At 45.9% G+C, this 17,447-nt stretch overlaps 91 pseudogenes; all 91 read right to left on the minus strand.

The window, feature by feature from the left end:
* Nucleotides 1–67: 67 nt before the first annotated feature.
* LOC140109826 (5S ribosomal RNA) lies at nt 68–186 on the minus strand (annotated as a pseudogene).
* Nucleotides 187–256: 70 nt separating this feature from the next.
* LOC140109828 (5S ribosomal RNA) lies at nt 257–375 on the minus strand (annotated as a pseudogene).
* A 70-nt stretch (nt 376–445) lies between these two features.
* LOC140109829 (5S ribosomal RNA) lies at nt 446–564 on the minus strand (annotated as a pseudogene).
* Nucleotides 565–634: 70 nt separating this feature from the next.
* LOC140109830 (5S ribosomal RNA) lies at nt 635–753 on the minus strand (annotated as a pseudogene).
* Nucleotides 754–825: 72 nt separating this feature from the next.
* Nucleotides 826–944, minus strand: LOC140109831 (5S ribosomal RNA; annotated as a pseudogene).
* Nucleotides 945–1,014: 70 nt separating this feature from the next.
* On the minus strand, nt 1,015–1,133 carry LOC140109834 (5S ribosomal RNA; annotated as a pseudogene).
* A 70-nt stretch (nt 1,134–1,203) lies between these two features.
* LOC140110034 (5S ribosomal RNA) lies at nt 1,204–1,322 on the minus strand (annotated as a pseudogene).
* Nucleotides 1,323–1,392: 70 nt separating this feature from the next.
* Nucleotides 1,393–1,511, minus strand: LOC140109836 (5S ribosomal RNA; annotated as a pseudogene).
* A 70-nt stretch (nt 1,512–1,581) lies between these two features.
* LOC140110127 (5S ribosomal RNA) lies at nt 1,582–1,700 on the minus strand (annotated as a pseudogene).
* A 72-nt stretch (nt 1,701–1,772) lies between these two features.
* LOC140110143 (5S ribosomal RNA) lies at nt 1,773–1,891 on the minus strand (annotated as a pseudogene).
* A 72-nt stretch (nt 1,892–1,963) lies between these two features.
* On the minus strand, nt 1,964–2,082 carry LOC140110193 (5S ribosomal RNA; annotated as a pseudogene).
* Nucleotides 2,083–2,343: 261 nt separating this feature from the next.
* On the minus strand, nt 2,344–2,462 carry LOC140110191 (5S ribosomal RNA; annotated as a pseudogene).
* Nucleotides 2,463–2,532: 70 nt separating this feature from the next.
* Nucleotides 2,533–2,651, minus strand: LOC140110141 (5S ribosomal RNA; annotated as a pseudogene).
* A 70-nt stretch (nt 2,652–2,721) lies between these two features.
* On the minus strand, nt 2,722–2,840 carry LOC140109837 (5S ribosomal RNA; annotated as a pseudogene).
* Nucleotides 2,841–2,912: 72 nt separating this feature from the next.
* LOC140109838 (5S ribosomal RNA) lies at nt 2,913–3,031 on the minus strand (annotated as a pseudogene).
* A 70-nt stretch (nt 3,032–3,101) lies between these two features.
* LOC140109839 (5S ribosomal RNA) lies at nt 3,102–3,220 on the minus strand (annotated as a pseudogene).
* A 70-nt stretch (nt 3,221–3,290) lies between these two features.
* Nucleotides 3,291–3,409, minus strand: LOC140109840 (5S ribosomal RNA; annotated as a pseudogene).
* A 70-nt stretch (nt 3,410–3,479) lies between these two features.
* Nucleotides 3,480–3,598, minus strand: LOC140109624 (5S ribosomal RNA; annotated as a pseudogene).
* A 70-nt stretch (nt 3,599–3,668) lies between these two features.
* LOC140110103 (5S ribosomal RNA) lies at nt 3,669–3,787 on the minus strand (annotated as a pseudogene).
* Nucleotides 3,788–3,857: 70 nt separating this feature from the next.
* On the minus strand, nt 3,858–3,976 carry LOC140110006 (5S ribosomal RNA; annotated as a pseudogene).
* A 70-nt stretch (nt 3,977–4,046) lies between these two features.
* On the minus strand, nt 4,047–4,165 carry LOC140110166 (5S ribosomal RNA; annotated as a pseudogene).
* Nucleotides 4,166–4,235: 70 nt separating this feature from the next.
* LOC140109842 (5S ribosomal RNA) lies at nt 4,236–4,354 on the minus strand (annotated as a pseudogene).
* Nucleotides 4,355–4,426: 72 nt separating this feature from the next.
* LOC140109643 (5S ribosomal RNA) lies at nt 4,427–4,545 on the minus strand (annotated as a pseudogene).
* A 72-nt stretch (nt 4,546–4,617) lies between these two features.
* LOC140110263 (5S ribosomal RNA) lies at nt 4,618–4,736 on the minus strand (annotated as a pseudogene).
* A 70-nt stretch (nt 4,737–4,806) lies between these two features.
* Nucleotides 4,807–4,925, minus strand: LOC140110104 (5S ribosomal RNA; annotated as a pseudogene).
* Nucleotides 4,926–4,997: 72 nt separating this feature from the next.
* On the minus strand, nt 4,998–5,116 carry LOC140109843 (5S ribosomal RNA; annotated as a pseudogene).
* Nucleotides 5,117–5,186: 70 nt separating this feature from the next.
* LOC140110167 (5S ribosomal RNA) lies at nt 5,187–5,305 on the minus strand (annotated as a pseudogene).
* Nucleotides 5,306–5,377: 72 nt separating this feature from the next.
* Nucleotides 5,378–5,496, minus strand: LOC140109845 (5S ribosomal RNA; annotated as a pseudogene).
* Nucleotides 5,497–5,566: 70 nt separating this feature from the next.
* Nucleotides 5,567–5,685, minus strand: LOC140109846 (5S ribosomal RNA; annotated as a pseudogene).
* Nucleotides 5,686–5,755: 70 nt separating this feature from the next.
* Nucleotides 5,756–5,874, minus strand: LOC140109847 (5S ribosomal RNA; annotated as a pseudogene).
* A 72-nt stretch (nt 5,875–5,946) lies between these two features.
* On the minus strand, nt 5,947–6,065 carry LOC140109848 (5S ribosomal RNA; annotated as a pseudogene).
* Nucleotides 6,066–6,135: 70 nt separating this feature from the next.
* On the minus strand, nt 6,136–6,254 carry LOC140109849 (5S ribosomal RNA; annotated as a pseudogene).
* A 70-nt stretch (nt 6,255–6,324) lies between these two features.
* Nucleotides 6,325–6,443, minus strand: LOC140110128 (5S ribosomal RNA; annotated as a pseudogene).
* A 72-nt stretch (nt 6,444–6,515) lies between these two features.
* LOC140109718 (5S ribosomal RNA) lies at nt 6,516–6,634 on the minus strand (annotated as a pseudogene).
* Nucleotides 6,635–6,704: 70 nt separating this feature from the next.
* On the minus strand, nt 6,705–6,823 carry LOC140110168 (5S ribosomal RNA; annotated as a pseudogene).
* A 72-nt stretch (nt 6,824–6,895) lies between these two features.
* LOC140109850 (5S ribosomal RNA) lies at nt 6,896–7,014 on the minus strand (annotated as a pseudogene).
* A 70-nt stretch (nt 7,015–7,084) lies between these two features.
* On the minus strand, nt 7,085–7,203 carry LOC140110194 (5S ribosomal RNA; annotated as a pseudogene).
* Nucleotides 7,204–7,273: 70 nt separating this feature from the next.
* On the minus strand, nt 7,274–7,392 carry LOC140109851 (5S ribosomal RNA; annotated as a pseudogene).
* A 72-nt stretch (nt 7,393–7,464) lies between these two features.
* Nucleotides 7,465–7,583, minus strand: LOC140109645 (5S ribosomal RNA; annotated as a pseudogene).
* A 70-nt stretch (nt 7,584–7,653) lies between these two features.
* LOC140109852 (5S ribosomal RNA) lies at nt 7,654–7,772 on the minus strand (annotated as a pseudogene).
* A 70-nt stretch (nt 7,773–7,842) lies between these two features.
* LOC140109854 (5S ribosomal RNA) lies at nt 7,843–7,961 on the minus strand (annotated as a pseudogene).
* Nucleotides 7,962–8,033: 72 nt separating this feature from the next.
* On the minus strand, nt 8,034–8,152 carry LOC140109856 (5S ribosomal RNA; annotated as a pseudogene).
* Nucleotides 8,153–8,222: 70 nt separating this feature from the next.
* Nucleotides 8,223–8,341, minus strand: LOC140109857 (5S ribosomal RNA; annotated as a pseudogene).
* A 70-nt stretch (nt 8,342–8,411) lies between these two features.
* Nucleotides 8,412–8,530, minus strand: LOC140109858 (5S ribosomal RNA; annotated as a pseudogene).
* A 72-nt stretch (nt 8,531–8,602) lies between these two features.
* Nucleotides 8,603–8,721, minus strand: LOC140109859 (5S ribosomal RNA; annotated as a pseudogene).
* A 70-nt stretch (nt 8,722–8,791) lies between these two features.
* On the minus strand, nt 8,792–8,910 carry LOC140109860 (5S ribosomal RNA; annotated as a pseudogene).
* A 70-nt stretch (nt 8,911–8,980) lies between these two features.
* LOC140109861 (5S ribosomal RNA) lies at nt 8,981–9,099 on the minus strand (annotated as a pseudogene).
* Nucleotides 9,100–9,169: 70 nt separating this feature from the next.
* Nucleotides 9,170–9,288, minus strand: LOC140109862 (5S ribosomal RNA; annotated as a pseudogene).
* Nucleotides 9,289–9,360: 72 nt separating this feature from the next.
* Nucleotides 9,361–9,479, minus strand: LOC140109863 (5S ribosomal RNA; annotated as a pseudogene).
* Nucleotides 9,480–9,549: 70 nt separating this feature from the next.
* On the minus strand, nt 9,550–9,668 carry LOC140109864 (5S ribosomal RNA; annotated as a pseudogene).
* Nucleotides 9,669–9,738: 70 nt separating this feature from the next.
* On the minus strand, nt 9,739–9,857 carry LOC140109867 (5S ribosomal RNA; annotated as a pseudogene).
* Nucleotides 9,858–9,927: 70 nt separating this feature from the next.
* On the minus strand, nt 9,928–10,046 carry LOC140109868 (5S ribosomal RNA; annotated as a pseudogene).
* Nucleotides 10,047–10,116: 70 nt separating this feature from the next.
* On the minus strand, nt 10,117–10,235 carry LOC140110129 (5S ribosomal RNA; annotated as a pseudogene).
* Nucleotides 10,236–10,307: 72 nt separating this feature from the next.
* Nucleotides 10,308–10,426, minus strand: LOC140109688 (5S ribosomal RNA; annotated as a pseudogene).
* Nucleotides 10,427–10,496: 70 nt separating this feature from the next.
* Nucleotides 10,497–10,615, minus strand: LOC140110169 (5S ribosomal RNA; annotated as a pseudogene).
* Nucleotides 10,616–10,687: 72 nt separating this feature from the next.
* LOC140109869 (5S ribosomal RNA) lies at nt 10,688–10,806 on the minus strand (annotated as a pseudogene).
* A 70-nt stretch (nt 10,807–10,876) lies between these two features.
* On the minus strand, nt 10,877–10,995 carry LOC140110195 (5S ribosomal RNA; annotated as a pseudogene).
* A 70-nt stretch (nt 10,996–11,065) lies between these two features.
* On the minus strand, nt 11,066–11,184 carry LOC140109870 (5S ribosomal RNA; annotated as a pseudogene).
* Nucleotides 11,185–11,256: 72 nt separating this feature from the next.
* On the minus strand, nt 11,257–11,375 carry LOC140109646 (5S ribosomal RNA; annotated as a pseudogene).
* Nucleotides 11,376–11,445: 70 nt separating this feature from the next.
* LOC140109629 (5S ribosomal RNA) lies at nt 11,446–11,564 on the minus strand (annotated as a pseudogene).
* A 70-nt stretch (nt 11,565–11,634) lies between these two features.
* LOC140110105 (5S ribosomal RNA) lies at nt 11,635–11,753 on the minus strand (annotated as a pseudogene).
* Nucleotides 11,754–11,825: 72 nt separating this feature from the next.
* LOC140109871 (5S ribosomal RNA) lies at nt 11,826–11,944 on the minus strand (annotated as a pseudogene).
* A 70-nt stretch (nt 11,945–12,014) lies between these two features.
* Nucleotides 12,015–12,133, minus strand: LOC140109630 (5S ribosomal RNA; annotated as a pseudogene).
* Nucleotides 12,134–12,205: 72 nt separating this feature from the next.
* On the minus strand, nt 12,206–12,324 carry LOC140109872 (5S ribosomal RNA; annotated as a pseudogene).
* Nucleotides 12,325–12,394: 70 nt separating this feature from the next.
* Nucleotides 12,395–12,513, minus strand: LOC140110130 (5S ribosomal RNA; annotated as a pseudogene).
* Nucleotides 12,514–12,585: 72 nt separating this feature from the next.
* LOC140109690 (5S ribosomal RNA) lies at nt 12,586–12,704 on the minus strand (annotated as a pseudogene).
* Nucleotides 12,705–12,774: 70 nt separating this feature from the next.
* On the minus strand, nt 12,775–12,893 carry LOC140109873 (5S ribosomal RNA; annotated as a pseudogene).
* A 70-nt stretch (nt 12,894–12,963) lies between these two features.
* On the minus strand, nt 12,964–13,082 carry LOC140109874 (5S ribosomal RNA; annotated as a pseudogene).
* Nucleotides 13,083–13,154: 72 nt separating this feature from the next.
* On the minus strand, nt 13,155–13,273 carry LOC140110197 (5S ribosomal RNA; annotated as a pseudogene).
* Nucleotides 13,274–13,343: 70 nt separating this feature from the next.
* LOC140109875 (5S ribosomal RNA) lies at nt 13,344–13,462 on the minus strand (annotated as a pseudogene).
* A 72-nt stretch (nt 13,463–13,534) lies between these two features.
* LOC140109648 (5S ribosomal RNA) lies at nt 13,535–13,653 on the minus strand (annotated as a pseudogene).
* Nucleotides 13,654–13,723: 70 nt separating this feature from the next.
* LOC140110144 (5S ribosomal RNA) lies at nt 13,724–13,842 on the minus strand (annotated as a pseudogene).
* Nucleotides 13,843–13,912: 70 nt separating this feature from the next.
* Nucleotides 13,913–14,031, minus strand: LOC140109649 (5S ribosomal RNA; annotated as a pseudogene).
* A 72-nt stretch (nt 14,032–14,103) lies between these two features.
* On the minus strand, nt 14,104–14,222 carry LOC140109876 (5S ribosomal RNA; annotated as a pseudogene).
* Nucleotides 14,223–14,292: 70 nt separating this feature from the next.
* On the minus strand, nt 14,293–14,411 carry LOC140109879 (5S ribosomal RNA; annotated as a pseudogene).
* Nucleotides 14,412–14,481: 70 nt separating this feature from the next.
* Nucleotides 14,482–14,600, minus strand: LOC140109880 (5S ribosomal RNA; annotated as a pseudogene).
* Nucleotides 14,601–14,670: 70 nt separating this feature from the next.
* Nucleotides 14,671–14,789, minus strand: LOC140109881 (5S ribosomal RNA; annotated as a pseudogene).
* A 70-nt stretch (nt 14,790–14,859) lies between these two features.
* Nucleotides 14,860–14,978, minus strand: LOC140110106 (5S ribosomal RNA; annotated as a pseudogene).
* A 70-nt stretch (nt 14,979–15,048) lies between these two features.
* On the minus strand, nt 15,049–15,167 carry LOC140110007 (5S ribosomal RNA; annotated as a pseudogene).
* Nucleotides 15,168–15,237: 70 nt separating this feature from the next.
* LOC140110008 (5S ribosomal RNA) lies at nt 15,238–15,356 on the minus strand (annotated as a pseudogene).
* Nucleotides 15,357–15,426: 70 nt separating this feature from the next.
* LOC140110170 (5S ribosomal RNA) lies at nt 15,427–15,545 on the minus strand (annotated as a pseudogene).
* A 70-nt stretch (nt 15,546–15,615) lies between these two features.
* LOC140109882 (5S ribosomal RNA) lies at nt 15,616–15,734 on the minus strand (annotated as a pseudogene).
* A 70-nt stretch (nt 15,735–15,804) lies between these two features.
* Nucleotides 15,805–15,923, minus strand: LOC140109883 (5S ribosomal RNA; annotated as a pseudogene).
* Nucleotides 15,924–15,993: 70 nt separating this feature from the next.
* LOC140109884 (5S ribosomal RNA) lies at nt 15,994–16,112 on the minus strand (annotated as a pseudogene).
* Nucleotides 16,113–16,184: 72 nt separating this feature from the next.
* On the minus strand, nt 16,185–16,303 carry LOC140109885 (5S ribosomal RNA; annotated as a pseudogene).
* Nucleotides 16,304–16,373: 70 nt separating this feature from the next.
* On the minus strand, nt 16,374–16,492 carry LOC140109886 (5S ribosomal RNA; annotated as a pseudogene).
* Nucleotides 16,493–16,562: 70 nt separating this feature from the next.
* LOC140110035 (5S ribosomal RNA) lies at nt 16,563–16,681 on the minus strand (annotated as a pseudogene).
* A 70-nt stretch (nt 16,682–16,751) lies between these two features.
* LOC140109887 (5S ribosomal RNA) lies at nt 16,752–16,870 on the minus strand (annotated as a pseudogene).
* A 70-nt stretch (nt 16,871–16,940) lies between these two features.
* Nucleotides 16,941–17,059, minus strand: LOC140110132 (5S ribosomal RNA; annotated as a pseudogene).
* A 72-nt stretch (nt 17,060–17,131) lies between these two features.
* On the minus strand, nt 17,132–17,250 carry LOC140109691 (5S ribosomal RNA; annotated as a pseudogene).
* Nucleotides 17,251–17,320: 70 nt separating this feature from the next.
* Nucleotides 17,321–17,439, minus strand: LOC140109889 (5S ribosomal RNA; annotated as a pseudogene).
* Nucleotides 17,440–17,447: the final 8 nt, after the last annotated feature.

Raw genomic sequence — 17,447 nt, forward strand, 5'->3', positions numbered from 1 at the left:
AGCTGTTCAATTTGAACCTTCTTTTACTATCTCATAGAGAAACTAACACAATTTTCAGGTTCAAAAAGGTCAACGGAACTTGGGATTCCCAGCCAGTCTCCCATGCTGGTACTTGCCAAGCCTTAAGCTGCATTGCTGCTGCGATCTGACGAGAGCAGGCACATTCAGCTTAGAATGGCCGTTGACAGCAGCTGTTCAATTTGAACCTTCTTTTACTATCTCATAGAGAAACTAACACAATTTTCAGGTTCAAAAAGGTCAACGGAACTTGGGATTCCCAGCCAGTCTCCCATGCTGGTACTTGCCAAGCCTTAAGCTGCATTGCTGCTGCGATCTGACGAGAGCAGGCACATTCAGCTTAGAATGGCCGTTGACAGCAGTTGTTCAATTTGAACCTTCTTTTACTATCTCATAGAGAAACTAACACAATTTTCAGGTTCAAAAAGGTCAACGGAACTTGGGATTCCCAGCCAGTCTCCCATGCTGGTACTTGCCAAGCCTTAAGCTGCATTGCTGCTGCGATCTGACGAGAGCAGGCACATTCAGCTTAGAATGGCCGTTGACAGCAGCTGTTCAATTTGAACCTTCTTTTACTATCTCATAGAGAAACTAACACAATTTTCAGGTTCAAAAAGGTCAACGGAACTTGGGATTCCCAGCCAGTCTCCCATGCTGGTACTTGCCAAGCCTTAAGCTGCATTGCTGCTGCGATCTGACGAGAGCAGGCACATTCAGCTTAGAATGGCCGTTGACAGCAGCTGTTCAATTTGAACCTTCTTTTACCATCTTTGACATAGAAACTAACACAATTTTCAGGTTCAAAAAGGTCAACGGAACTTGGGATTCCCAGCCAGTCTCCCATGCTGGTACTTGCCAAGCCTTAAGCTGCATTGCTGCTGCGATCTGACGAGAGCAGGCACATTCAGCTTAGAATGGCCGTTGACAGCAGCTGTTCAATTTGAACCTTCTTTTACTATCTCATAGAGAAACTAACACAATTTTCAGGTTCAAAAAGGTCAACGGAACTTGGGATTCCCAGCCAGTCTCCCATGCTGGTACTTGCCAAGCCTTAAGCTGCATTGCTGCTGCGATCTGACGAGAGCAGGCACATTCAGCTTAGAATGGCCGTTGACAGCAGCTGTTCAATTTGAACCTTCTTTTACTATCTCATAGAGAAACTAACACAATTTTCAGGTTCAAAAAGGTCAACGGAACTTGGGATTCCCAGCCAGTCTCCCATGCTGGTACTTGCCAAGCCTTAAGCTGCATTGCTGCTGCGATCTGACGAGAGCAGGCATATTCAGCTTAGAATGGCCGTTGACAGCAGCTGTTCAATTTGAACCTTCTTTTACTATCTCATAGAGAAACTAACACAATTTTCAGGTTCAAAAAGGTCAACGGAACTTGGGATTCCCAGCCAGTCTCCCATGCTGGTACTTGCCAAGCCTTAAGCTGCATTGCTGCTGCGATCTGACGAGAGCAGGCACATTCAGCTTAGAATGGCCGTTGACAGCAGCTGTTCAATTTGAACCTTCTTTTACTATCTCATAGAGAAACTAACACAATTTTCAGGTTCAAAAAGGCCAACGGAACTTGGGATTCCCAGCCAGTCTCCCACGCTGGTACTTGCCAAGCCTTAAGCTGTATTGCTGCTGCGATCTGATGAGAGCAGGCACATTCAGCTTAGAATGGCCGTTGACAGCAGCTGTTCAATTTGAACCTTCTTTTACCATCTTTGACATAGAAACTAACACAATTTTCAGGTTCAAAAAGGGCAACGGAACTTGGGATTCCCAGCCAGTCTCCCATGCTGGTACTTGCCAAGCCTTAAGCTGCATTGCTGCTGCGATCTGACGAGAGCAGGCACATTCAGCTTAGAATGGCCGTTGACAGCAGCTGTTCAATTTGAACCTTCTTTTACCATCTTTGACATAGAAACTAACACAATTTTCAGGTTCAAAAAGGTCAACGGAACTTGGGATTCCCAGCCAGTCTCCCATGCTGGTACTTGCCAAGCCTTAAGCTGCATTGCTGCTGCGATCTGACAAGAGCAGGCACATTCAGCTTAGAATGGCCGTTGACAGCAGCTGTTCAATTTGAACCTTCTTTTACTATCTCATAGAGAAACTAACACAATTTTCAGGTTCAAAAAGGTCAATGGAACTTGGGATTCCCAGCCACTCTCCCATGCTGGTACTTGCCAAGCCTTAAGCTGCATTGCTGCTGCGATCTGACGAGAGCAGGCACATTCAGCTTAGAATGGCCGTTGACAGCAGCTGTTCAATTTGAACCTTCTTTTACCATCTTTGACATAGAAACTAACACAATTTTCAGGTTCAAAAAGGTCAATGGAACTTGGGATTCCCAGCCAGTCTCCCATGCTGGTACTTGCCAAGCCTTAAGCTGCATTGCTGCTGCGATCTGACGAGAGCAGGCACATTCAGCTTAGAATGGCCGTTGACAGCAGCTGTTCAATTTGAACCTTCTTTTACTATCTCATAGAGAAACTAACACAATTTTCATGTTCTAAAAGGTCAACGGAACTTGGGATTCCCAGCCAGTCTCCCATGCTGGTACTTGCCAAGCCTAAAGCTGCATTGCTGCTGCGATCTGACGAGAGCAGGCAAATTCAGCTTAGAATGGCCGTTGACAGCAGCTGTTCAATTTGAACCTTCTTTTACTATCTCATAGAGAAACTAACACAATTTTCAGGTTCAAAAAGGTCAACGGAACTTGGGATTCCCAGCCAGTCTCCCATGCTGGTACTTGCCAAGCCTTAAGCTGCATTGCTGCTGCGATCTGACGAGAGCAGGCACATTCAGCTTAGAATGGCCGTTGACAGCAGCTGTTCAATTTGAACCTTCTTTTACCATCTTTGACATAGAAACTAACACAATTTTCAGGTTCAAAAAGGTCAACGGAACTTGGGATTCCCAGCCAGTCTCCCATGCTGGTACTTGCCAAGCCTTAAGCTGCATTGCTGCTGCGATCTGACGAGAGCAGGCACATTCAGCTTAGAATGGCCGTTGACAGCAGCTGTTCAATTTGAACCTTCTTTTACTATCTCATAGAGAAACTAACACAATTTTCAGGTTCAAAAAGGTCAACGGAACTTGGGATTCCCAGCCAGTCTCCCATGCTGGTACTTGCCAAGCCTTAAGCTGCATTGCTGCTGCGATCTGACGAGAGCAGGCACATTCAGCTTAGAATGGCCGTTGACAGCAGCTGTTCAATTTGAACCTTCTTTTACTATCTCATAGAGAAACTAACACAATTTTCAGGTTCAAAAAGGTCAACGGAACTTGGGATTCCCAGCCAGTCTCCCATGCTGGTACTTGCCAAGCCTTAAGCTGCATTGCTGCTGCGATCTGACGAGAGCAGGCACATTCAGCTTAGAATGGCCGTTGACAGCAGCTGTTCAATTTGAACCTTCTTTTACTATCTCATAGAGAAACTAACACAATTTTCAGGTTCAAAAAGGTCAACGGAACTTGGGATTCCCAGCCAGTCTCCCATGCTGGAACTTGCCAAGCCTTAAGCTGCATTGCTGCTGCGATCTGACGAGAGCAGGCACATTCAGCTTAGAATGGCCGTTGACAGCAGCTGTTCAATTTGAACCTTCTTTTACTATCTCATAGAGAAACTAACACAATTTTCAGGTTCAAAAAGGCCAACGGAACTTGGGATTCCCAGCCAGTCTCCCATGCTGGTACTTGCCAAGCCTTAAGCTGCATTGCTGCTGCGATCTGACGAGAGCAGGCACATTCAGCTTAGAATGGCCGTTGACAGCAGCTGTTCAATTTGAACCTTCTTTTACTATCTCATAGAGAAACTAACACAATTTTCAGGTTCAAAAAGGTCAACGGAACTTGGGATTCCCAGCCAGTCGCCCATGCTGGTACTTGCCAAGCCTTAAGCTGCATTGCTGCTGCGATCTGACGAGAGCAGGCACATTCAGCTTAGAATGGCCGTTGACAGCAGCTGTTCAATTTGAACCTTCTTTTACTATCTCATAGAGAAACTAACACAATTTTCAGGTTCAAAAAGGTCAACGGAACTTAGGATTCCCAGCCAGTCTCCCATGCTGGTACTTGCCAAGCCTTAAGCTGCATTGCTGCTGCGATCTGACGAGAGCAGGCACATTCAGCTTAGAATGGCCGTTGACAGCAGCTGTTCAATTTGAACCTTCTTTTACTATCTCATAGAGAAACTAACACAATTTTCAGGTTCAAAAAGGTCAACGGAACTTGGGATTCCCAGCCAGTCTCCCATGCTGGTACTTGCCAAGCCTTAAGCTGCATTGCTGCTGCGATCTGACGAGAGCAGGCACATTCAGCTTAGAATGGCCGTTGACAGCAGCTGTTCAATTTGAACCTTCTTTTACCATCTTTGACATAGAAACTAACACAATTTTCAGGTTCAAAAAGGTCAAAGGAACTTGGGATTCCCAGCCAGTCTCCCATGCTGGTACTTGCCAAGCCTTAAGCTGCATTGCTGCTGCGATCTGACGAGAGCAGGCACATTCAGCTTAGAATGGCCGTTGACAGCAGCTGTTCAATTTGAACCTTCTTTTACCATCTTTGACATAGAAACTAACACAATTTTCAGGTTCAAAAAGGTCAACGGAACTTGGGATTCCCAGCCAGTCTCCCATGCTGGTACTTGCCAAGCCTTAAGCTGCATTGCTGCTGCGATCTGACGAGAGCAGGCACATTCAGCTTAGAATGGCTGTTGACAGCAGCTGTTCAATTTGAACCTTCTTTTACTATCTCATAGAGAAACTAACACAATTTTCAGGTTCAAAAAGGCCAACGGAACTTGGGATTCCCAGCCAGTCTCCCATGCTGGTACTTGCCAAGCCTTAAGCTGCATTGCTGCTGCGATCTGACGAGAGCAGGCACATTCAGCTTAGAATGGCCGTTGACAGCAGCTGTTCAATTTGAACCTTCTTTTACCATCTTTGACATAGAAACTAACACAATTTTCAGGTTCAAAAAGGTCAACGGAACTTGGGATTCCCAGCCAGTCTCCCATGCTGGTACTTGCCAAGCCTTAAGCTGCATTGCTGCTGCGATCTGACGAGAGCAGGCACATTCAGCTTAGAATGGCCGTTGACAGCAGCTGTTCAATTTGAACCTTCTTTTACTATCTCATAGAGAAACTAACACAATTTTCAGGTTCAAAAAGGTCAACGGAACTTAGGATTCCCAGCCAGTCTCCCATGCTGGTACTTGCCAAGCCTTAAGCTGCATTGCTGCTGCGATCTGACGAGAGCAGGCACATTCAGCTTAGAATGGCCGTTGACAGCAGCTGTTCAATTTGAACCTTCTTTTACCATCTTTGACATAGAAACTAACACAATTTTCAGGTTCAAAAAGGTCAACGGAACTTGGGATTCCCAGCCAGTCTCCCATGCTGGTACTTGCCAAGCCTTAAGCTGCATTGCTGCTGCGATCTGACGAGAGCAGGCACATTCAGCTTAGAATGGCCGTTGACAGCAGCTGTTCAATTTGAACCTTCTTTTACTATCTCATAGAGAAACTAACACAATTTTCATGTTCAAAAAGGTCAACGGAACTTGGGATTCCCAGCCAGTCTCCCATGCTGGTACTTGCCAAGCCTTAAGCTGCATTGCTGCTGCGATCTGACGAGAGCAGGCACATTCAGCTTAGAATGGCCGTTGACAGCAGCTGTTCAATTTGAACCTTCTTTTACTATCTCATAGAGAAACTAACACAATTTTCAGGTTCAAAAAGGTCAACGGAACTTGGGATTCCCAGCCAGTCTCCCATGCTGGTACTTGCCAAGCCTTAAGCTGCATTGCTGCTGCGATCTGACGAGAGCAGGCACATTCAGCTTAGAATGGCCGTTGACAGCAGCTGTTCAATTTGAACCTTCTTTTACCATCTTTGACATAGAAACTAACACAATTTTCATGTTCAAAAAGGTCAACGGAACTTGGGATTCCCAGCCAGTCTCCCATGCTGGTACTTGCCAAGCCTTAAGCTGCATTGCTGCTGCGATCTGACGAGAGCAGGCACATTCAGCTTAGAATGGCCGTTGACAGCAGCTGTTCAATTTGAACCTTCTTTTACTATCTCATAGAGAAACTAACACAATTTTCAGGTTCAAAAAGGTCAACGGAACTTGGGATTCCCAGCCAGTCTCCCATGCTGGTACTTGCCAAGCCTTAAGCTGCATTGCTGCTGCGATCTGACGAGAGCAGGCACATTCAGCTTAGAATGGCCGTTGACAGCAGCTGTTCAATTTGAACCTTCTTTTACTATCTCATAGAGAAACTAACACAATTTTCAGGTTCAAAAAGGCCAACGGAACTTGGGATTCCCAGCCAGTCTCCCACGCTGGTACTTGCCAAGCCTTAAGCTGTATTGCTGCTGCGATCTGATGAGAGCAGGCACATTCAGCTTAGAATGGCCGTTGACAGCAGCTGTTCAATTTGAACCTTCTTTTACCATCTTTGACATAGAAACTAACACAATTTTCAGGTTCAAAAAGGGCAACGGAACTTGGGATTCCCAGCCAGTCTCCCATGCTGGTACTTGCCAAGCCTTAAGCTGCATTGCTGCTGCGATCTGACAAGAGCAGGCACATTAAGCTTAGAATGGCCGTTGACAGCAGCTGTTCAATTTGAACCTTCTTTTACTAACTCATAGAGAAACTAACACAATTTTCAGGTTCAAAAAGGTCAACGGAACTTAGGATTCCCAGCCAGTCTCCCATGCTGGTACTTGCCAAGCCTTAAGCTGCATTGCTGCTGCGATCTGACGAGAGCAGGCACATTCAGCTTAGAATGGCCGTTGACAGCAGCTGTTCAATTTGAACCTTCTTTTACCATCTTTGACATAGAAACTAACACAATTTTCAGGTTCAAAAAGGTCAACGGAACTTGGGATTCCCAGCCAGTCTCCCATGCTGGTACTTGCCAAGCCTTAAGCTGCATTGCTGCTGCGATCTGACGAGAGCAGGCACATTCAGCTTAGAATGGCCGTTGACAGCAGCTGTTCAATTTGAACCTTCTTTTACTATCTCATAGAGAAACTAACACAATTTTCATGTTCAAAAAGGTCAACGGAACTTGGGATTCCCAGCCAGTCTCCCATGCTGGTACTTGCCAAGCCTTAAGCTGCATTGCTGCTGCGATCTGACAAGAGCAGGCACATTCAGCTTAGAATGGCCGTTGACAGCAGCTGTTCAATTTGAACCTTCTTTTACTATCTCATAGAGAAACTAACACAATTTTCAGGTTCAAAAAGGTCAACGGAACTTGGGATTCCCAGCCAGTCTCCCATGCTGGTACTTGCCAAGCCTTAAGCTGCATTGCTGCTGCGATCTGACGAGAGCAGGCACATTCAGCTTAGAATGGCCGTTGACAGCAGCTGTTCAATTTGAACCTTCTTTTACCATCTTTGACATAGAAACTAACACAATTTTCAGGTTCAAAAAGGTCAAAGGAACTTGGGATTCCCAGCCAGTCTCCCATGCTGGTACTTGCCAAGCCTTAAGCTGCATTGCTGCTGCGATCTGACGAGAGCAGGCACATTCAGCTTAGAATGGCCGTTGACAGCAGCTGTTCAATTTGAACCTTCTTTTACTATCTCATAGAGAAACTAACACAATTTTCATGTTCAAAAAGGTCAACGGAACTTGGGATTCCCAGCCAGTCTCCCATGCTGGTACTTGCCAAGCCTTAAGCTGCATTGCTGCTGCGATCTGACGAGAGCAGGCACATTCAGCTTAGAATGGCCGTTGACAGCAGCTGTTCAATTTGAACCTTCTTTTACTATCTCATAGAGAAACTAACACAATTTTCAGGTTCAAAAAGGTCAACGGAACTTGGGATTCCCAGCCAGTCTCCCATGCTGGTACTTGCCAAGCCTTAAGCTGCATTGCTGCTGCGATCTGACGAGAGCAGGCACATTCAGCTTAGAATGGCCGTTGACAGCAGCTGTTCAATTTGAACCTTCTTTTACCATCTTTGACATAGAAACTAACACAATTTTCAGGTTCAAAAAGGTCAACGGAACTTGGGATTCCCAGCCAGTCTCCCATGCTGGTACTTGCCAAGCCTTAAGCTGCATTGCTGCTGCGATCTGACGAGAGCAGGCACATTCAGCTTAGAATGGCCGTTGACAGCAGCTGTTCAATTTGAACCTTCTTTTACTATCTCATAGAGAAACTAACACAATTTTCATGTTCAAAAAGGTCAACGGAACTTGGGATTCCCAGCCAGTCTCCCATGCTGGTACTTGCCAAGCCTTAAGCTGCATTGCTGCTGCGATCTGACGAGAGCAGGCACATTCAGCTTAGAATGGCCGTTGACAGCAGCTGTTCAATTTGAACCTTCTTTTACTATCTCATAGAGAAACTAACACAATTTTCAGGTTCAAAAAGGTCAACGGAACTTGGGATTCCCAGCCAGTCTCCCATGCTGGTACTTGCCAAGCCTTAAGCTGCATTGCTGCTGCGATCTGACGAGAGCAGGCACATTCAGCTTAGAATGGCCGTTGACAGCAGCTGTTCAATTTGAACCTTCTTTTACCATCTTTGACATAGAAACTAACACAATTTTCAGGTTCAAAAAGGTCAACGGAACTTGGGATTCCCAGCCAGTCTCCCATGCTGGTACTTGCCAAGCCTTAAGCTGCATTGCTGCTGCGATCTGACGAGAGCAGGCACATTCAGCTTAGAATGGCCGTTGACAGCAGCTGTTCAATTTGAACCTTCTTTTACTATCTCATAGAGAAACTAACACAATTTTCAGGTTCAAAAAGGTCAACGGAACTTGGGATTCCCAGCCAGTCTCCCATGCTGGTACTTGCCAAGCCTTAAGCTGCATTGCTGCTGCGATCTGACGAGAGCAGGCACATTCAGCTTAGAATGGCCGTTGACAGCAGCTGTTCAATTTGAACCTTCTTTTACTATCTCATAGAGAAACTAACACAATTTTCAGGTTCAAAAAGGTCAACGGAACTTGGGATTCCCAGCCAGTCTCCCATGCTGGTACTTGCCAAGCCTTAAGCTGCATTGCTGCTGCGATCTGACGAGAGCAGGCACATTCAGCTTAGAATGGCCGTTGACAGCAGCTGTTCAATTTGAACCTTCTTTTACTATCTCATAGAGAAACTAACACAATTTTCAGGTTCAAAAAGGTCAACGGAACTTGGGATTCCCAGCCAGTCTCCCATGCTGGTACTTGCCAAGCCTTAAGCTGCATTGCTGCTGCGATCTGACGAGAGCAGGCACATTCAGCTTAGAATGGCCGTTGACAGCAGCTGTTCAATTTGAACCTTCTTTTACCATCTTTGACATAGAAACTAACACAATTTTCAGGTTCAAAAAGGTCAACGGAACTTGGGATTCCCAGCCAGTCTCCCATGCTGGTACTTGCCAAGCCTTAAGCTGCATTGCTGCTGCGATCTGACGAGAGCAGGCACATTCAGCTTAGAATGGCCGTTGACAGCAGCTGTTCAATTTGAACCTTCTTTTACTATCTCATAGAGAAACTAACACAATTTTCAGGTTCAAAAAGGTCAACGGAACTTGGGATTCCCAGCCAGTCTCCCATGCTGGTACTTGCCAAGCCTTAAGCTGCATTGCTGCTGCGATCTGACGAGAGCAGGCACATTCAGCTTAGAATGGCCGTTGACAGCAGCTGTTCAATTTGAACCTTCTTTTACTATCTCATAGAGAAACTAACACAATTTTCAGGTTCAAAAAGGTCAACGGAACTTGGGATTCCCAGCCAGTCTCCCATGCTGGTACTTGCCAAGCCTTAAGCTGCATTGCTGCTGCGATCTGACGAGAGCAGGCACATTCAGCTTAGAATGGCCGTTGACAGCAGCTGTTCAATTTGAACCTTCTTTTACTATCTCATAGAGAAACTAACACAATTTTCAGGTTCAAAAAGGTCAACGGAACTTGGGATTCCCAGCCAGTCTCCCATGCTGGTACTTGCCAAGCCTTAAGCTGCATTGCTGCTGCGATCTGACGAGAGCAGGCACATTCAGCTTAGAATGGCCGTTGACAGCAGCTGTTCAATTTGAACCTTCTTTTACTATCTCATAGAGAAACTAACACAATTTTCAGGTTCAAAAAGGCCAACGGAACTTGGGATTCCCAGCCAGTCTCCCACGCTGGTACTTGCCAAGCCTTAAGCTGTATTGCTGCTGCGATCTGATGAGAGCAGGCACATTCAGCTTAGAATGGCCGTTGACAGCAGCTGTTCAATTTGAACCTTCTTTTACCATCTTTGACATAGAAACTAACACAATTTTCAGGTTCAAAAAGGGCAACGGAACTTGGGATTCCCAGCCAGTCTCCCATGCTGGTACTTGCCAAGCCTTAAGCTGCATTGCTGCTGCGATCTGACAAGAGCAGGCACATTCAGCTTAGAATGGCCGTTGACAGCAGCTGTTCAATTTGAACCTTCTTTTACTAACTCATAGAGAAACTAACACAATTTTCAGGTTCAAAAAGGTCAACGGAACTTAGGATTCCCAGCCAGTCTCCCATGCTGGTACTTGCCAAGCCTTAAGCTGCATTGCTGCTGCGATCTGACGAGAGCAGGCACATTCAGCTTAGAATGGCCGTTGACAGCAGCTGTTCAATTTGAACCTTCTTTTACCATCTTTGACATAGAAACTAACACAATTTTCAGGTTCAAAAAGGTCAACGGAACTTGGGATTCCCAGCCAGTCTCCCATGCTGGTACTTGCCAAGCCTTAAGCTGCATTGCTGCTGCGATCTGACGAGAGCAGGCACATTCAGCTTAGAATGGCCGTTGACAGCAGCTGTTCAATTTGAACCTTCTTTTACTATCTCATAGAGAAACTAACACAATTTTCATGTTCAAAAAGGTCAACGGAACTTGGGATTCCCAGCCAGTCTCCCATGCTGGTACTTGCCAAGCCTTAAGCTGCATTGCTGCTGCGATCTGACAAGAGCAGGCACATTCAGCTTAGAATGGCCGTTGACAGCAGCTGTTCAATTTGAACCTTCTTTTACTATCTCATAGAGAAACTAACACAATTTTCAGGTTCAAAAAGGTCAACGGAACTTGGGATTCCCAGCCAGTCTCCCATGCTGGTACTTGCCAAGCCTTAAGCTGCATTGCTGCTGCGATCTGACGAGAGCAGGCACATTCAGCTTAGAATGGCCGTTGACAGCAGCTGTTCAATTTGAACCTTCTTTTACCATCTTTGACATAGAAACTAACACAATTTTCAGGTTCAAAAAGGTCAAAGGAACTTGGGATTCCCAGCCAGTCTCCCATGCTGGTACTTGCCAAGCCTTAAGCTGCATTGCTGCTGCGATCTGACGAGAGCAGGCACATTCAGCTTAGAATGGCCGTTGACAGCAGCTGTTCAATTTGAACCTTCTTTTACTATCTCATAGAGAAACTAACACAATTTTCATGTTCAAAAAGGTCAACGGAACTTGGGATTCCCAGCCAGTCGCCCATGCTGGTACTTGCCAAGCCTTAAGCTGCATTGCTGCTGCGATCTGACGAGCGCAGGCACATTCAGCTTAGAATGGCCGTTGACAGCAGCTGTTCAATTTGAACCTTCTTTTACTATCTCATAGAGAAACTAACACAATTTTCAGGTTCAAAAAGGCCAACGGAACTTGGGATTCCCAGCCAGTCTCCCATGCTGGTACTTGCCAAGCCTTAAGCTGCATTGCTGCTGCGATCTGACGAGAGCAGGCACATTCAGCTTAGAATGGCCGTTGACAGCAGCTGTTCAATTTGAACCTTCTTTTACCATCTTTGACATAGAAACTAACACAATTTTCAGGTTCAAAAAGGTCAACGGAACTTGGGATTCCCAGCCAGTCTCCCATGCTGGTACTTGCCAAGCCTTAAGCTGCATTGCTGCTGCGATCTGACGAGAGCAGGCACATTCAGCTTAGAATGGCCGTTGACAGCAGCTGTTCAATTTGAACCTTCTTTTACTATCTCATAGAGAAACTAACACAATTTTCAGGTTCAAAAAGGTCAACGGAACTTAGGATTCCCTGCCAGTCTCCCATGCTGGTACTTGCCAAGCCTTAAGCTGCATTGCTGCTGCGATCTGACGAGAGCAGGCACATTCAGCTTAGAATGGCCGTTGACAGCAGCTGTTCAATTTGAACCTTCTTTTACCATCTTTGACATAGAAACTAACACAATTTTCAGGTTCAAAAAGGTCAACGGAACTTGGGATTCCCAGCCAGTCTCCCATGCTGGTACTTGCCAAGCCTTAAGCTGCATTGCTGCTGCGATCTGACGAGAGCAGGCACATTCAGCTTAGAATGGCCGTTGACAGCAGCTGTTCAATTTGAACCTTCTTTTACTATCTCATAGAGAAACTAACACAATTTTCAGGTTCAAAAAGGCCAACGGAACTTGGGATTCCCAGCCAGTCTCCCACGCTGGTACTTGCCAAGCCTTAAGCTGTATTGCTGCTGCGATCTGATGAGAGCAGGCACATTCAGCTTAGAATGGCCGTTGACAGCAGCTGTTCAATTTGAACCTTCTTTTACCATCTTTGACATAGAAACTAACACAATTTTCAGGTTCAAAAAGGGCAACGGAACTTGGGATTCCCAGCCAGTCTCCCATGCTGGTACTTGCCAAGCCTTAAGCTGCATTGCTGCTGCGATCTGACAAGAGCAGGCACATTCAGCTTAGAATGGCCGTTGACAGCAGCTGTTCAATTTGAACCTTCTTTTACTATCTCATAGAGAAACTAACACAATTTTCAGGTTCAAAAAGGTCAACGGAACTTGGGATTCCCAGCCAGTCTCCCATGCTGGTACTTGCCAAGCCTTAAGCTGCATTGCTGCTGCGATCTGACGAGAGCAGGCACATTCAGCTTAGAATGGCCGTTGACAGCAGCTGTTCAATTTGAACCTTCTTTTACTATCTCATAGAGAAACTAACACAATTTTCAGGTTCAAAAAGGTCAACGGAACTTGGGATTCCCAGCCAGTCTCCCATGCTGGTACTTGCCAAGCCTTAAGCTGCATTGCTGCTGCGATCTGACGAGAGCAGGCACATTCAGCTTAGAATGGCCGTTGACAGCAGCTGTTCAATTTGAACCTTCTTTTACCATCTTTGACATAGAAACTAACACAATTTTCAGGTTCAAAAAGGTCAACGGAACTTGGGATTCCCAGCCAGTCTCCCATGCTGGTACTTGCCAAGCCTTAAGCTGCATTGCTGCTGCGATCTGACAAGAGCAGGCACATTCAGCTTAGAATGGCCGTTGACAGCAGCTGTTCAATTTGAACCTTCTTTTACTATCTCATAGAGAAACTAACACAATTTTCAGGTTCAAAAAGGTCAACGGAACTTGGGATTCCCAGCCAGTCTCCCATGCTGGTACTTGCCAAGCCTTAAGCTGCATTGCTGCTGCGATCTGACGAGAGCAGGCACATTCAGCTTAGAATGGCCGTTGACAGCAGCTGTTCAATTTGAACCTTCTTTTACCATCTTTGACATAGAAACTAACACAATTTTCAGGTTCAAAAAGGTCAAAGGAACTTGGGATTCCCAGCCAGTCTCCCATGCTGGTACTTGCCAAGCCTTAAGCTGCATTGCTGCTGCGATCTGACGAGAGCAGGCACATTCAGCTTAGAATGGCCGTTGACAGCAGCTGTTCAATTTGAACCTTCTTTTACTATCTCATAGAGAAACTAACACAATTTTCATGTTCAAAAAGGTCAACGGAACTTGGGATTCCCAGCCAGTCTCCCATGCTGGTACTTGCCAAGCCTTAAGCTGCATTGCTGCTGCGATCTGACGAGAGCAGGCAAATTCAGCTTAGAATGGCCGTTGACAGCAGCTGTTCAATTTGAACCTTCTTTTACTATCTCATAGAGAAACTAACACAATTTTCAGGTTCAAAAAGGTCAAAGGAACTTGGGATTCCCAGCCAGTCTCCCATGCTGGTACTTGCCAAGCCTTAAGCTGCATTGCTGCTGCGATCTGACGAGAGCAGGCACATTCAGCTTAGAATGGCCGTTGACAGCAGCTGTTCAATTTGAACCTTCTTTTACCATCTTTGACATAGAAACTAACACAATTTTCAGGTTCAAAAAGGTCAACGGAACTTGGGATTCCCAGCCAGTCTCCCATGCTGGTACTTGCCAAGCCTTAAGCTGCATTGCTGCTGCGATCTGACGAGAGCAGGCACATTCAGCTTAGAATGGCCGTTGACAGCAGCTGTTCAATTTGAACCTTCTTTTACTATCTCATAGAGAAACTAACACAATTTTCAGGTTCAAAAAGGTCAACGGAACTTGGGATTCCCAGCCAGTCTCCCATGCTGGTACTTGCCAAGCCTTAAGCTGCATTGCTGCTGCGATCTGACGAGAGCAGGCACATTCAGCTTAGAATGGCCGTTGACAGCAGCTGTTCAATTTGAACCTTCTTTTACTATCTCATAGAGAAACTAACACAATTTTCAGGTTCAAAAAGGTCAACGGAACTTGGGATTCCCAGCCAGTCTCCCATGCTGGTACTTGCCAAGCCTTAAGCTGCATTGCTGCTGCGATCTGACGAGAGCAGGCACATTCAGCTTAGAATGGCCGTTGACAGCAGCTGTTCAATTTGAACCTTCTTTTACTATCTCATAGAGAAACTAACACAATTTTCAGGTTCAAAAAGGTCAACGGAACTTGGGATTCCCAGCCAGTCTCCCATGCTGGTACTTGCCAAGCCTTAAGCTGCATTGCTGCTGCGATCTGACGAGAGCAGGCACATTCAGCTTAGAATGGCCGTTGACAGCAGCTGTTCAATTTGAACCTTCTTTTACTATCTCATAGAGAAACTAACACAATTTTCAGGTTCAAAAAGGCCAACGGAACTTGGGATTCCCAGCCAGTCTCCCATGCTGGTACTTGCCAAGCCTTAAGCTGCATTGCTGCTGCGATCTGACGAGAGCAGGCACATTCAGCTTAGAATGGCCGTTGACAGCAGCTGTTCAATTTGAACCTTCTTTTACTATCTCATAGAGAAACTAACACAATTTTCATGTTCAAAAAGGTCAACGGAACTTGGGATTCCCAGCCAGTCGCCCATGCTGGTACTTGCCAAGCCTTAAGCTGCATTGCTGCTGCGATCTGACGAGAGCAGGCACATTCAGCTTAGAATGGCCGTTGACAGCAGCTGTTCAATTTGAACCTTCTTTTACTATCTCATAGAGAAACTAACACAATTTTCAGGTTCAAAAAGGTCAACGGAACTTGGGATTCCCAGCCAGTCGCCCATGCTGGTACTTGCCAAGCCTTAAGCTGCATTGCTGCTGCGATCTGACGAGAGCAGGCACATTCAGCTTAGAATGGCCGTTGACAGCAGCTGTTCAATTTGAACCTTCTTTTACTATCTCATAGAGAAACTAACACAATTTTCAGGTTCAAAAAGGTCAACGGAACTTAGGATTCCCAGCCAGTCTCCCATGCTGGTACTTGCCAAGCCTTAAGCTGCATTGCTGCTGCGATCTGACGAGAGCAGGCACATTCAGCTTAGAATGGCCGTTGACAGCAGCTGTTCAATTTGAACCTTCTTTTACTATCTCATAGAGAAACTAACACAATTTTCAGGTTCAAAAAGGTCAACGGAACTTGGGATTCCCAGCCAGTCTCCCATGCTGGTACTTGCCAAGCCTTAAGCTGCATTGCTGCTGCGATCTGACGAGAGCAGGCACATTCAGCTTAGAATGGCCGTTGACAGCAGCTGTTCAATTTGAACCTTCTTTTACTATCTCATAGAGAAACTAACACAATTTTCAGGTTCAAAAAGGTCAACGGAACTTGGGATTCCCAGCCAGTCTCCCATGCTGGTACTTGCCAAGCCTTAAGCTGCATTGCTGCTGCGATCTGACGAGAGCAGGCACATTCAGCTTAGAATGGCCGTTGACAGCAGCTGTTCAATTTGAACCTTCTTTTACTATCTCATAGAGAAACTAACACAATTTTCAGGTTCAAAAAGGTCAACGGAACTTGGGATTCCCAGCCAGTCTCCCATGCTGGTACTTGCCAAGCCTTAAGCTGCATTGCTGCTGCGATCTGACGAGAGCAGGCACATTCAGCTTAGAATGGCCGTTGACAGCAGCTGTTCAATTTGAACCTTCTTTTACCATCTTTGACATAGAAACTAACACAATTTTCAGGTTCAAAAAGGTCAACGGAACTTGGGATTCCCAGCCAGTCTCCCATGCTGGTACTTGCCAAGCCTTAAGCTGCATTGCTGCTGCGATCTGACGAGAGCAGGCACATTCAGCTTAGAATGGCCGTTGACAGCAGCTGTTCAATTTGAACCTTCTTTTACTATCTCATAGAGAAACTAACACAATTTTCAGGTTCAAAAAGGTCAACGGAACTTGGGATTCCCAGCCAGTCTCCCATGCTGGTACTTGCCAAGCCTTAAGCTGCATTGCTGCTGCGATCTGACGAGAGCAGGCACATTCAGCTTAGAATGGCCGTTGACAGCAGCTGTTCAATTTGAACCTTCTTTTACTATCTCATAGAGAAACTAACACAATTTTCAGGTTCAAAAAGGTCAACGGAACTTGGGATTCCCAGCCAGTCTCCCATGCTGGTACTTGCCAAGCCTTAAGCTGCATTGCTGCTGCGATCTGACGAGAGCAGGCATATTCAGCTTAGAATGGCCGTTGACAGCAGCTGTTCAATTTGAACCTTCTTTTACTATCTCATAGAGAAACTAACACAATTTTCAGGTTCAAAAAGGTCAACGGAACTTGGGATTCCCAGCCAGTCTCCCATGCTGGTACTTGCCAAGCCTTAAGCTGCATTGCTGCTGCGATCTGACGAGAGCAGGCACATTCAGCTTAGAATGGCCGTTGACAGCAGCTGTTCAATTTGAACCTTCTTTTACTATCTCATAGAGAAACTAACACAATTTTCAGGTTCAAAAAGGCCAACGGAACTTGGGATTCCCAGCCAGTCTCCCACGCTGGTACTTGCCAAGCCTTAAGCTGTATTGCTGCTGCGATCTGATGAGAGCAGGCACATTCAGCTTAGAATGGCCGTTGACAGCAGCTGTTCAATTTGAACCTTCTTTTACCATCTTTGACATAGAAACTAACACAATTTTCAGGTTCAAAAAGGGCAACGGAACTTGGGATTCCCAGCCAGTCTCCCATGCTGGTACTTGCCAAGCCTTAAGCTGCATTGCTGCTGCGATCTGACAAGAGCAGGCACATTCAGCTTAGAATGGCCGTTGACAGCAGCTGTTCAATTTGAACCTTCTTTTACTATCTCATAGAGAAACTAACACAATTTTCAGGTTCAAAAAGGTCAACGGAACTTGGGATTCCCAGCCAGTCTCCCATGCTGGTACTTGCCAAGCCTTAAGCTGCATTGCTGCTGCGATCTGACGAGAGCAGGCACATTCAGCTTAGAATGGCCGTTGACAGCAGCTG

Source organism: Engystomops pustulosus, unplaced genomic scaffold (genome assembly GCF_040894005.1).
Source record: "Engystomops pustulosus unplaced genomic scaffold, aEngPut4.maternal MAT_SCAFFOLD_235, whole genome shotgun sequence".
Lineage (NCBI taxonomy): Eukaryota > Metazoa > Chordata > Amphibia > Anura > Leptodactylidae > Engystomops > Engystomops pustulosus.